This window comes from Chiloscyllium plagiosum, chromosome 32 (assembly GCF_004010195.1).
Source record: "Chiloscyllium plagiosum isolate BGI_BamShark_2017 chromosome 32, ASM401019v2, whole genome shotgun sequence".
NCBI lineage: Eukaryota > Metazoa > Chordata > Chondrichthyes > Orectolobiformes > Hemiscylliidae > Chiloscyllium > Chiloscyllium plagiosum.
In genome coordinates, this window is record NC_057741.1 from 13,218,038 (window position 1) to 13,232,291 (window position 14,254).

Sequence of the window (14,254 nt, forward strand, 5' to 3'; positions counted from 1 at the left end):
CTCACTGTTATCTGCATCACCTTTCCTGCTCATTCTTACCCATATCAACCCCTGACATCACTAATCATATGTGACCTCTGCACTGCCGACTCACTCATGCACGACAACTCCTCTCTCATCAAAAGTAATAGCTTCACCACTCACTTACATGTCAACTCATTCTAGGAGGAAAACAGCCCAAAATAGGGGGAAAAAGTCAAAACAGCTGATGGGCTGCCTTACATTTGGGTCCTCAATGCTTGCATAGAGAGTACCTTGCCTGTGACTACCCCAAATGGCTGATTGATTCTTTCTAATCATTTCGACTGGTATCAGAGGCTGGCCTTAACTGACAATGTTAGAAGCCCCTGAATGAAGGCCATCTCACGTGACTTGACTGAGGTTTGCTGCTACCCATAACAAGCTTCCTGGGTTACTATCTATGCCAAACAGGAAGGCAAGACAGCAGTACAGTGAGCCTCGTATATCTGGCTGAGGGTGCAAGATGTAAAAGGCTAGCAAGGCAATGCCTGGCAAGGATGCTGTGAGCACCCAGCTAGGCTCAAATTGACTGAGTGCTATGACAGCAAGTGAAGGTTCAGCCTAGTCCAGTTCATAAATGTCTCTGAGTACACAGCATCCTTCCGACACCATTACAATGATCATTGTTGGTGCAGACCAAGGTCCAGCATTGATGTGCAGAAGCCTATTGGAGTTGTTCCATTAGAGTTCTTTCGAGGCTGACACAAGTCAGATGCCAATGTCTATGGCTGTGAGCTTCATGGTGGCCAGTGTCTATAGAATGTGCCCTGATATCCATGTCAAAAATTGTCAATGTCGAGCTTGTTCAGTATGTTTGAGTAGATACAGAGCTGGGTATTAACGAGGTGAGTTGTGACATGGATATAGTTTTAACAAGCAATAATCCCCACTTAATTGGCAATTTGCTACTCCTGAGCATGAAACTCACCTCGCTGCTTGTCAAATTGATAAAAGTTGCAAAGCGATGACCCCAACATCTAGACAGACATTGCTGAACCTTTCACCTGATTCTACAACACATCTCAGCATCACACATCTCTCGCTCAGATTCCTATATGTGTCCATCCTATGACAATAAATTGTAGCAGTTCACTAACATCAGATAGTTTCCATTACAGAAAGTAGTTGAGAACATTATCAAAGCCTAGCTATTATTTCCCAATGTTTTCTTAATTTGAGACACATTCCTTTTGATGTGGAAATAAGGTAAGTCACTCCATGATTTTAAAATTGTGAGAGGAGAAGTACGGAATTGTACACGAATTGGCCTAACTGTTGTCTCTGGGACAGAAAAGTTTGAAAATGTTAAGCTGATCAGAGGAAGCCCAACATAGGCTTATAAAGGGCAGAAAATGCCTGATGAACATAACTAAGTATTTCGAAGAGGTACTGAGATTGTGGACTGGAGAACGTCTATTGATTTTATTTATATAGCTTTCCAGAAGTCATTTGGTAATGTACCTCTAAAGACACTGCAAACTAATAGTGAAACAAGGAATTGAAAATAAATTAGAGCGCTAATTCGGAACACCAGTCTGATTGAGCAGCAGGAGAGAGGGATTGGAGATATTGCACAGGTACTTCTATTGACATTTTGTGACTAGTGGCATGCTCAATGAATCAGTGTTGGTGCATTAACAAGTCATTATGTTTATTAATGACTCTACTCAGTCTTGTGTAAACAAGAACATTCAGTCCGCTAGTACACTCCAGTGGAGTTGAAGCTCGCTTTTTAACCTTTACTTATATCCAAAGTCATATGTATCTTGCCAATGGCAAGTCTCAAAATGTGTCTTCTCATAATCCACAGGAGATTGTCAATCCTTATTATTTTTGTAGTTACAGGAGAACATAGTCCAGTCCATTCACAAATAACATGAACAGCTAGAAACATAATCAAAAAGGCTACTAGAATGCTATTCTTTATATTTGGAGGACCATAATATAATATTTGGAGGACCATAATATAATCAGTCCATTCAAAGAATACTTGGTACCTTAAGAAATTATTTCTCATTGGTCTTGGACAGAAATTTAACCGACAGCCACCAACAGTTATTTTATCTCTATAGGAGTTAATTCTAAAGTTTTTTTAAGAAGGGCTTAAAATGCTCATAGTGTTTTAGAGTTTTGACCCATCATTGTAACAATATAGTTAAAAATCGCACAACACCAGGTTATAGTCCACCAGGTTTATCTGGAAGGACTGGCTTTCAGAGCACTGCTCCTTCATCAGGTGATTGTCAACCATCTGATGAAGGAACAGCATTCTGAAAGTTAGTGCTTCCAAATTAGTCTTTTGGACTATAATCTGGTGTTGTGTAATTTTTAACATTGTCCACCCCAGTCTAACACATCGTGTAACAACATAGACACATCGGTCCTGATCCTGCTGAATGACAGTGCAGGCTCAAGGAGCTCAATCTTCTACCTCTGCTCAAATTGCATAGGCTCATCTTTATAACTCCCTGCATCTGTCTCCTTTACAGGAGAAAAGAGCACACCAACTTGAGTGAGAGCAGCATCTTCTCACCTGGCCATGGTTTGAGCTGTTCAATTTCACTACTCGAAGGCTCCCCAAACTGACAGCCTCAACCACTTACTCATCAACTGTGCACAAACTCTGTTCATCCTGGCAAGTTGCTGACTGTATGTTTGGGAAATATAAGTATTGGCTCTTAAAATCAGAATCCACAGTTAAAATAGATCTCATTGAGAATTAAAATATTTAAACATTTGACCAAGTAGCTGCAAAGGTTTTTCCATTTGTCTTCAACCACAGATATGAGTCTTCATGAGGGGCAGAGATAAGATGAATAGCAAAGGTTATTTTCCTGGGGTAGGGGAATTCAAAACTAAAGGGAATGTCTTTTTAAGATGAGAGGAGAAAGATTTAAAATGGACCTAAGGGGCAACCTTTCCACACTGAGGGTTGTTTGTGTGTTGAATCACACTACCAGAGGAAGTAAGCGATGCAGGTACAGTTAAAACATTTAAGAGACATTTGGATAGGTACATAAATAAGAAAGTTTTAAAGTCTTATGGGCCAAATAAAACCAAATAGAACTAATTTAGTTTGGGAAACTTGGTCAGCACCAATGAGTTGGACCAAAAGATCTGTTTCCATGCTGTATGACTCTACAACTATGATTTTATTTAAAGTTACAAATCACACAACACCAGGTTATAGTCCAACAGGTTTATTTGGAAGCACTAGCTTTCAGAGCACTGCTCCTTCAGCTGGTGGTTGTGGAGTATAAGGTTGTAAGACACAGAATTTATAGCAAAAGTTTACAGTGTGATGTAATTGACATTATATATTGAAAAAGACCAAGATTGTTTGTTAAGTCTCTCATCTTTTAAAGTGACCATGTTGGTTTCAGTTCTTTCATATGTAAATCGCAAAACATTTTTTAAAAGGTACATTTTCATTTATTTAAAGAATAGGAAGTCACATATCTAAATTTGCTAATGATGCAAAGGTAGCAGGCATTGTAGATAAAATCATAAAGTTATAGAGATAATAAATGATGAAGTGAATGGACAAAAATATGACAAACTTAAGTTGACTGTAAGATGTCCATTTTGCACCTAACAGGATACATGCTAAATGTTTAAAAGTTCATAACAATCAAGCTCCAAAGAAACTTTGGAATCCAAGAATTAGATCATTAAAATAACATGAACAGCTAGAAACATAATCAAAAAGGCTACTAGAATGCTATTCTTTATATTTGGAGGACCATAATATAAAATAGAAGTCATGCTCCAAATATATGAGCTTTAGTAAAGATATTTTGGAAGTCTTGAGGCCAATGTGGGGCTAAGCAGAATAATGGAGAAAGTGAGGACTACTGTGACAACTGGTAAAATGCCTGGCCTCAAGAGTTAAATTATGAGAAGAGATTACAAAACTAGCACCAGCTAGCATACGATTGAATAGCTTAACATGTGATCTAATAGAAGTATACAAGATGGTAAGGAAACAAACAGAAATAAATTGTTGATTAATGCATTCAGGACTAGACAGTATAACCAAATTATTAAAGCCAAACATTTCAGGGGTGAAATTGGAAAACACTTTTACTCCTAAAGACTGGTTGAAATTTGTAACTGTCCTCCACAAATGCAAGTGAGGCGAGATCCATTAAAAATTAAAACCTGAGATCAACAGATCTTCGTTATCCAAACATTGTAAAAGATATACAGTGAAGGCAGGTATGTGAGTTTAGATCACAGCCATGATTTCATTAACTGGTGAAACAGGCTGATGGGATTAAGTGGCCTCTTTATTTTCCTTTGTCCTCAGCACACTCAGGCTGAGAAATGGGCATAATTGATTGGGAGAATAAAATTGATTTTGGACAGCACCATGAAATGCACAATTGTAAATCTACAACCTGTTTTATCCTCAGACTAACAACTAACAAACTGATTGCCAATTCTTCATTGCCAACAACAGAAATGGAGATTATAGATCACATTTTAAACTAGCTGAAAAACACCAGAGTTTTTATTGTTAATTCCATATTCTAATGACTGCTGCTCAGCAGAATGTGTAAACATTGGATGATAACAGGCTTAGGCAATGAGGAGAATTATTATACTAAACATGCTCAGTTGGAGGTCGTGCTCCCTGGTGAACTGTATGTAGTTTTCTATTTATCGGAATTAGTAGTTGGAAAATGGTACTTGAACTTCCAATATGGATTACCCTTGGACAAGACTCCAATCTCAGTGCACAAGAGAGAAACCTATTTAGTAAGTACACACTGCCACCAAATATCAAATGCTATTGATCTTGTGTACCCATCCAAGTTGTAATTTTTATCAACCTACCATCTGTGAATGCCGGAAAGTAGAAAAATTAGCCAATAAAAAGCTTCAAGACTCTCTCATTGTTCTGTATGGTTCTGAAGAGGACCTTGAAGAGGAAGCCTTATTGCGTCTTATGCCATTTACGGGTCCACAATGACAATTCTCATGTAACAATGGTCAATGTACATGCCACTCATGTTACATCCAGTAGGATCAGTGCAGAGCAATCTTACAGCACTCCTTAAATGGACTCTGTAATTCATTTACAACCAGCACTGAGTTTTGGTGACAGAAGGGTTACAAATGTTAACAATTCATTGCCCTCTCACTATATCCATCCATTAAGTACTTACTGGATAATCTCCATTCCATTAAGTTTTGGCTTTGGGCATTGTTTTATTATTCAGATGCTGTGAGCTATTCTGGCTGGGTCAGCATTTATTGCCCATCCTTAATTTCTCTTTGGAAGGTACTGATGAGATGCCTTCTTAAACTGCTGGAGTGCATTTGGTGTAGGTGTACCCACAATGCTGTTAGGAAGGGAGGAAGTTCCAATATTTTGACGCACGGTGGTGAAGGAGCAACAATATATTTCCAAGTCAGGATGACGAGTAGGTAGGAGGGGAACATGCAGGTGGTGGTGTTCCCATGTGCCTGCTAGATGGTGGTGGTGGAGTTTGAAGGATGTGGGTGAATTTCCGCAGTACATCTCATGAATGGTACACTCTGCTACTACTGTGTGTCAATGGTGCAGGGAGTGAATGTTTGTGGATATGGATCCAATCAAGTGGGCTGCTTTATTCTGGAGGTATCTAGCTTGAGTGTTTTTGGATCCATACTCATCCAGGGAAGTTGTCAGTATTGCATGGCACTCCTAAATTATGCATGTCGGATGATAAATCGGCCTTGGTGAATCAGGGAATCAGTTAGTTTTCCCAGCCTTTGACTTGCTTTTGTGGTCAAAGCACTTGGCTAGTCCAATTTGTTTTCTGGTCAATGCTAATAGTTCGGATGTTGATAGTGGGGGATTCAGTGACCAAAAATAATTGAATGTTATGTGGCGGTGATTAAATTCTCTCTTACTGGAGCTAGTCATTGCCTGACACTTACTTGTGTGGTCTGATTATACTTTCTATTTCTCACACTAAGCCTGGATGTTGTCCAGGTCATTCTGCTTTCGAACAGTTCATGTTAAGCTTCATTCAGTTCATGATAATGTATAGACCTCTTGCTGAAGTGGTTCGTACAACTGCTTCAACTAATGCTTGCTATGTGATATAGATACAATAGGCCCCAATGTCTTTAGAGGGAGTGATGAAGAACATTATTTACAATGAAGAACATTGGCAGCATGGTGGCTCAGTGTTAGCACTGCTACCTCACAGTGCTAGGGACCTGGGTTTGATTCCACCCTTGGGTGATTGTTTGGAGTTCACACATTATCTCTGTGTCTGCATGTGCTTCCTTTTAGAGTCCAAAGATTTGCAGGTTAAATGGATCTTTCATGCTAAATTGCCCATAGTGTGTGGAGACATGCAAGCCAGGTGTATTAGCCATGGCAAACATGGAGTTACAGGGATTGGATGGTCTGGGTGGGATGGTCTTTGGAGCATCAGTGTGAACTTGCTTGGCTGAATGGCCTCCTTCCACACTGTAGGGATTCTATGATTATTTACCAGTTGCATTATAAGCTGTTGATCTCTGATTGACTGGCACCTCTTAGGTGATGTGAATTGTGGGAGAAATTCAGTTACCTACGCACTTTGATGTCAGGCAAGTCCACTTTAGTAACTAATAGGCATTTAATTCAGTGGACCTTCCCAAACTTTGGGACAACCATAATCTGGGGTATGTACACCTTTTGAATGCATTTTAGTTTTGTCACCAAATTAATCTCTCAGAATTGAGTAGAAGATTATTATGGATGCCCATTGCAGATCATGATAGGAAGTGAACACTTAGAGAAATAGTTATAGAGCTGTACAACACTGAAACAGACCCTTCAGTCCAACTCATTCATGCCGACCAGATCTCCGAAATAAATCCAGTCCTATTTGCCAGCATTTGGCCCATATCCTATTCATATACCCAACCAGATGCCTTTTAAATGTTGTAATTGTACGAGCCTCCACCACTTCCTCTGGCAGCTCATTCTGACAGCTGAGCAAGAGTGAGCGGAGAGCAGCCTGGGAAGGTAACTGATATAAAAAATTACCTCAGGGATATGCAGCCTTGCCTTCAGGAGCAGAGCTAAGTGGAAATGAGCGGAGAGCAGCCTGGCAAGGTAAGTCATATACAAACCTACCTTGGAGATTTGCGGCCTTCCTTTTAGGAGTGGAACTGAGTGGGAGCAAACGGAGAGCAGCTGGGGAGAGTAAGCATTTCTGATTCTGAGGGGGAAACTGAAAAGTAACATCACAGGAGAGCTGTGATTTGATTAGCTAACAGGGGGTCTGCTAAATTTGAATCTATGTTAAACTGAACCCTGTGAAATTATCGGTTACAACTTACATTTAGATTGAGGTAATAGGCAAACATATAAAAACAGTTAAAAAAACAATTTCAAAATAAATTTATTAAATAAGGATGGAGGATCAGAGGATGTTTTGTTTCTGCATGATGTGGGAGCTGATGGACCCCATGGAGTCTGAGCATCAAACATTGTGACACATCAGGGAGGAGGAGAGTTATCTGAATGCTGTGTTTCAGAGAACAGTCACACCCTTTAGACTAACTAATTTGAATTTAGCCAGTGGGCATGGACAGGATGGTATGGCTGTGAGTGAGGCAGCTGGAGGGATCCAGGAGGTAGAGTTGCTGGAGCTTCAGCCTTTGTCCATGTCCAACAGGTTCAAGAGTTTTGCTCCCTGTGTGGACAGGAATGGGGATTGCAGAGAGGGTGAGCTGACTAACCACAGCACTATGGTGCAGGAAGCCATTCAAGTGGGGGGAGAGAAGAGAAATGTTGTTGTAATTGGGCATAGTATAGTTAAAGGCAGAGACATTATTGTCTGTGAGCAGGACCGAGAGTCCCAAAGGTTGTGTTGCCAACTTGCTGCTCGGGTTCGGGATATCTCATCTGGGCTGCCGAGGAACTTGAAGTGGGACGGTAAAGATCCAGTGGTCATGGTTCACATAGGTACCAACGAAAGGGATAAAACTAGGGCTGAGATTCTGCTAAGGGAGTATGAACAGCTAGGAGCTAAATTAAAAGAGCAGAACCGGAAAGTTAATAATCTCAGATTACTAACTGAGCCACAAGTTAATTGGCACAGGGCCAATAAGATTAAGCAGGTAAATGCGTGGCTCAGAAATTAGTGTGAGAGAAATGGGTTTGAATTCATGGGATATTGGCACCAATACTGGGGAAGAAGGGACCTGTTCCGATGGGATGATCTTCATCTGAATCATGCTGGGACTAAAGTCCTAGAAAAATCGCATAGCCAGGGCTATACACAGACCTTAAAACTAAATTGGAGAGTGGGGTGTGTGTGGTTCAGGAGGCAGGGTTCAGTTATAGGGGAAATTAGAAAACCCAACTTAAAGGAGGAGGTAAGAGTGCAGGTTCGGGATGTGTCGGATATTTACCAGACAATAAAGGTGCAGGACAAAACAGGTGAATATCTTCATGCACCAGGGAATTATTTAAAAAGTAGGGAAATTTAATAGTGGAACAAATTTAAAATCTTTGTATATAAGTGTATGAAGCATTAGAAATAAAGTTAATGAGTTAATCGTACAAATAGAAATAAAAAGGTATGATTTGTTAAAGATTACTGAGACATGGTTACAAGGAGACCAGGTCTGGGAATTGAATAAGGGCTTATGCCCGAAACGTCGATTCTCCTATTCCCTGGATGCTGCCTGACCTGCTGCGCTTTTCCAGCAACACATTTCCAGCTCTGATCTCCAGCATCTGCAAACCTCACTTTCTCCTGGGAATTGAATATTCAGGGGTACTCAGCATTTTGGAAAGATAGACTGAAAGGAAGGGATCAGTGCTGTAATGAGAAATGACATAAGCACAGGAGATCAGGATGTGGAATCAGTCTGGGTAAAAATAAGAAATAGCAAAGGGAAGAAGTACTTGGTCAGATTGTTTTAAAGGTCCCCAAGCAGTGGTTCTACAGCAGGGCACAGTATAAGCCAGGAAATATTAGAGGCTTGCAAGAAAGGTATGGTAATAATCATGGGTGATTTAAACACGCACATCAAGTTGGCAAGAGTAGCCTGTGAGTTCATTGAATGTATTAGAGATTGCTCCTTGAAGCAGTATGTTGTGGAACCAATCAGGAAGCAAGCTACGTGGGTGGCACGGTGGCACAGTGGTTAGCACTGCTGCCTCGCAGCGCCTGAGATCCGGGTTCAATTCCCGCCTCAGGCGACTGACTGTGTGGAGTTTGCACGTTCTCCCCGTGTCTGCGTGGGTTTCCTCCGGGTGCTCCGGTTTCCTCCCACAGTCACAAAGATGTGCAGGTCAGGTGAATTGGCCATGCTAAATTGCCTGTAGTGTTACGTAAGGGGTAAATGTAGGGGTATGGGTGGGTGGCGCTTCGGCGGGGCGGTGTGGACTTGTTGGGCCGAAGGGCCTGTTTCCACACTGTAAGTAATCTAATCTAATCTAATCTAATCTACTCTGGATTTGGCATTGTGCAATGAAGAGAGATTAATTGATGACATCATAGTTAAGGATCCTCTGGAGAGTAATGACTGGAGTATGATATGATTCAAACTTCAGTTTGGGGGTGAGGAAGTAGAGTTCCATTGCAGTGTTCTGGAATTAAACAAAAGAAATTACGTAGTCATGAGGACAGATTTGGCCTGAGTAGATTGGGCAAGAAGGCTAAAAGGTAAGACAGCGGATGAGCAGTGGCAGGCTTTTAAGGAACAACTCAATTCCTTACAACTAAAATGTATCCCAGTGAGGAAAATAGATGTAAAGGGTGTGTGTGTGTGTGTGGGGGGGGGGGGGGTGCGGGGGGCTAAAAAAAAGCATCCATGGCCAAACAATGAGGTCAAGGACAATGTAAAGTCAAAAACTAAGGTATACCATATTTCAAAAACCATTGGCGGAATGGAAGATTGGGAAAATTTCAAACATAAGCAAAGGGATACTGAAACACTAATAAAAACAGCTAAGATAAATTATAAAAGAAAATTAGCTCAAAATATAAAAAAGGAAAGCAAAAGCTTGCATCAGTATATAAAAGGAAAGACAGTTGTGAATGTGAATATTGGCCCCTTGGAAGACGTGTCACAAAGCTGGTCCTTTTTCTCAAAGTTACTGTGTCCTTGATTTTTTTCAGAGGGGATGTAAGACAGCTCAGACTCCAAAACAGCTGAGTTGGTGCAGAGATAAAAGGGTTATTGGGGCCTTTTTTATTTACTTCTAAACAGATGATACCTCAGGCCAAAGGCTTTCATGTTTTAGAAATAACTTGTATAATGAAAGAGGAGTGGCCAGTCCTGGCAGCTGAGGCCTTTTGGTTCAGTGGCAGCAGGGGATGTGTGAAACAGGCTGCTGACCTCTCTCTCACCTTGCAAACTGTCAGCCTTTGTTTGATTTTAGCTTTTGTGCTAAGGGATGTGTGTATTGGGACTGTTGTAAGTATTTTTGTAACAGAATCATTAAGTCGAGTGTTGATAGGATAAGTAATGTGGTATTCTATTTTCTGTTCTTTGTATTTCATTCCATAATTTTGTTAATAAACCTTGTTTGTTTAAAACTGGGCAGTCGACCCAACTAATTTACACCAGGAATATCCACTATACACCTAGCTAAACAAATATCAAAGTAATGGTCTGGGCTACCTGCTTAAAAAATGTTTTGAGGGGTCTGGCCTAGTCCATAACAGATGAAGCCACAGAGTTAATAGTGGGGAACACTGAGATGGCAGAGATGCTAAATCAATACTTTGCCTCAGTTTTCATGGTAGAAGATAACAGTACCAGTCCTGTCGGAATGGGTAAGTCAGAGGCAATTGATAAGGTAGAACTTAGAATAACCATCATCGATAGAAAATGATACTGAGCATGGATTCTGAATCAGTGGTGCTGGAAGAGCACAGCAGCTCAGGCAGCATCCGACGAGCAGCAAAATCGACGTTTCGGGCAAAAGCCCTTCATCAGGATACTGAGCAGACTATTAGTATTGAAGACAAACAAGTCCACTGGATCTGATGGCCTACATCCTAGGATATTAACAGAAGTGGAAGCTGAGATAGTAGATTCGTTGGCTGCAATATTCCAAAATTCTCTGGACACGGGAAAGGTTCCAGTGAATTGGAAAATGGCTAATATTGCTTATTCAAAAAGGGAGGGAGCAAAATGTGGGAAATTACAGATCAATTAGTTTAACGTCTATTGTTGGGAAAGTGTTAGAATCAATTATCGAGGAAGCAATATCAGGACATTTGGAAAGTCAAAACGCTATCCATCAGAGTCAGCATGGTTTTATGAAGGGCAAATCATGTTTGACTAATTTGCTAGAACTCTTCGAAGAAGTAACAAGCAAAGTAGATGTACTATATCTGGACTTTCTGAGCCACTTGATAAGGTGCTGCACAAAAAGTTAATTTACAAGATCGGATCATATGGAATTAGGGATACTTTATTAGCTTGGATGGATGACTGGTTGATGGACAGAAGACAGAGGGTCAGGATAAATGTATTTTTTTTCTGGATAGCAAGATGTAACTAGTGGGGTGCCACAGGGTTCAGTCCTTGGTTCCCAGCTATTTACTGTCTACAGTAACAACTTGGATACAGGGATAGAAGGCTCTATAGCCAAATTTGCAGATGACGCAAAAATAGGTGGGACAGTAAATTGCAATGAGGAAATAAGAATCATACAAATGGAAATAGATAGTTTACAAGAGTGGAACAAAATGTGGCAGATGGAGTTTAATGTGGATAAGTGTGAGGTCATGCAGTTGAGTCAAAAAAATGGGAAGGCAACGTATTATCTTAAAGAGGAGAGACTTCAGGGTGCTCCGGTACAGTGGGATTTGGGTGTACTCATTCATGAGTCACAGAAAACTAGCATGCAGGTACAGCAGAAAATAAGAGAAGCAAATGGAATTTTGGCTTTTATAGCTGAAGGAATAGAATATAAAGATCAAAACATATTGTTGGAACTATACCAGACGATGGTGAGAACGAACCTGGAGTATTGTGTGCAGTTTTTGTCCCCTTATATGAGGAAAGGTGTAGTGGCATTGGAGGCAATTCTGAGGAGGTTCACCAGATTGATCCCAGAGATGAGGGCTTTGTTGCATGATGAGACATGGAACAGTTTAGAGTTTTACTCTGTGGAATTTAGAAGAATGAAGGGAGATCAAATTGAGGTATTCAAGATGATAAAAGGTGTGGATAAAATAGATGTGGAGCAGATGCTTCCTGGTGTGAGGCATTCTAGGATGAGAGGTCATAGTCCTAGGATAAGGGGGTAGCAAATTTAAAATAGTTGACGAGAAACTACTTCTCCCAAAGTGTTGTGAATCTATTGGAATGTGCAGTGGATGCTGGGACAGTGAGTAAGTTTAAGGAGGATTTAGACAGATTGGTAATGGGTTGAAGGGATATGGAGAGAAGACAGGAAAAGAGTGAAGAGCATATCAGCCATGGTAAAATAGTGGAGCAGACTTGATGGGCCAAATGGCCTGATTCTGCTCCGCTATCTTATGAACTTTTGAACTTATGAACCTCTATAAGGTTACCCCTCAGCCACTGACACTCCAGGGAAAATAGCCCCAGTCTATTCAGCCTCTCTCTTTTGCTCAAATCCTCCAACTCTGGCAATATCCTTGTAAATCTTTTCTGAACCCTTTCAAGTTTCACAACATCCTTCTTATAGCAAGGAGACTGCAAGTGCATGCAGTGTTCCAATAGTGGCCTAACTAATGTCATGTACAGCTGCAACATGACCTTGCAACTCCTGTACTCAATAAAAGCAAGCATACCAAATGCTGTCTTCACTATCTTATCGACCTCTGACTCAAATTTCAAGGAAATATGAACTTGCACTCCAAGGTCTTTTTACTCACTGACACTCCCCAGGACCTTACCATTAAGTGTATAAGTCCTGCCCTGATTTGTCTTTCCAAAATACAGCACCTCACATTTATCTAAATTGAACTCCATCTGCCAATCCTCTGCACATTGGCCCATCTGATCAAGATCCCACTGTACTCTCAAGTAACCTTCTTCGCTGTCCAGTTTACCTCCAATTTTGGTGTCATCTGCAAGCTTAGTAACATACCTCCAATGTTCAAATCCAAATTATTTATATCAACGATGAAAAACAATGGACCCAGCACTGATGCTTGTGGCACACCACAGGTCACAGGCCTCCAGTCTGAAAAACAACCCTCCACCACCACCCTCAGTCTTTTACCTTTGAGCCAGTTCTGTATCCAAATAGCTAGTTGTCCCTCTATTCTGTGTGATCTAACCTTGCTAACCAATATTTCATGGGGAACCTTGTCAAAAGCACCACTGAAGTCCAAATAGATCACATTCACTCCTCTGTCCTCATTGATCATCATTATTACTTCTTCAAAAAACTCACTCAAGTTCATGATACAGGATTTCTCACATATAAAGCCATGTTGACTCTCCCTAATCAGTCCTTGCCTTTTCAAATACATGTAAATCCTATCCCTCAGGATTCCCTCCAACATCTTGCCCACCACTGATGTCAGGCTCACCGGTCCATAGTTCCCTGGCTTTTCCTTACCTCCTTTCTTAAATAGTGATACCACATTAGCCAACGTCCAGTCTTCTGGCACCTCACCTGTGACTATCAATGATACAAATATCTCACCAAGGGGCCCAGCAATCATTTCCCTAGCTTCCCACAGATTGTGACAAATAAAAATGAAAATGCTCTGCAGCAGGGAACCCAGTGATTTATCTGCCAAACTCTCAACACAGCCTGAGCATATTCAAACAAAAGGTGCCTTCTATCTGAAACTTTGGTTTGCCTTTTCCAGTTAGAGCACCAAATTCTATATCTTCATGCATTTTGCAATTTTCGTCTTTTCAACCCTTGTATCTAGGAGTAGACTTGAAAGTATGCAGCAAACTTCAATATTTATTCGATAAAAGATATCGCGTGCAATTTTTGGTCTCCTTCCTATCGGAAAGATGTTGTGAAACTTGAAAGGGTTCAGGAAAGATTTACAAGAATGTTGCCACCATTGGAGGATTTGGGCTATAGGGAGAGGCTGAACAGGCTGGGGCTGTTTTCCCTGGAGCGTAGGAGGCTGAGGGGTGACCTTATAGAGTTTTACAAAATTATGAGGGGTATAGATAGGATAAACAGACAAAGTATTTTCCCTGGGTTGGTAAGTACAGAACTAGAGGGCATAGGTTTAGGGTGAGAGGGGAAAGATATAAAAGAGACCTAAAGGGC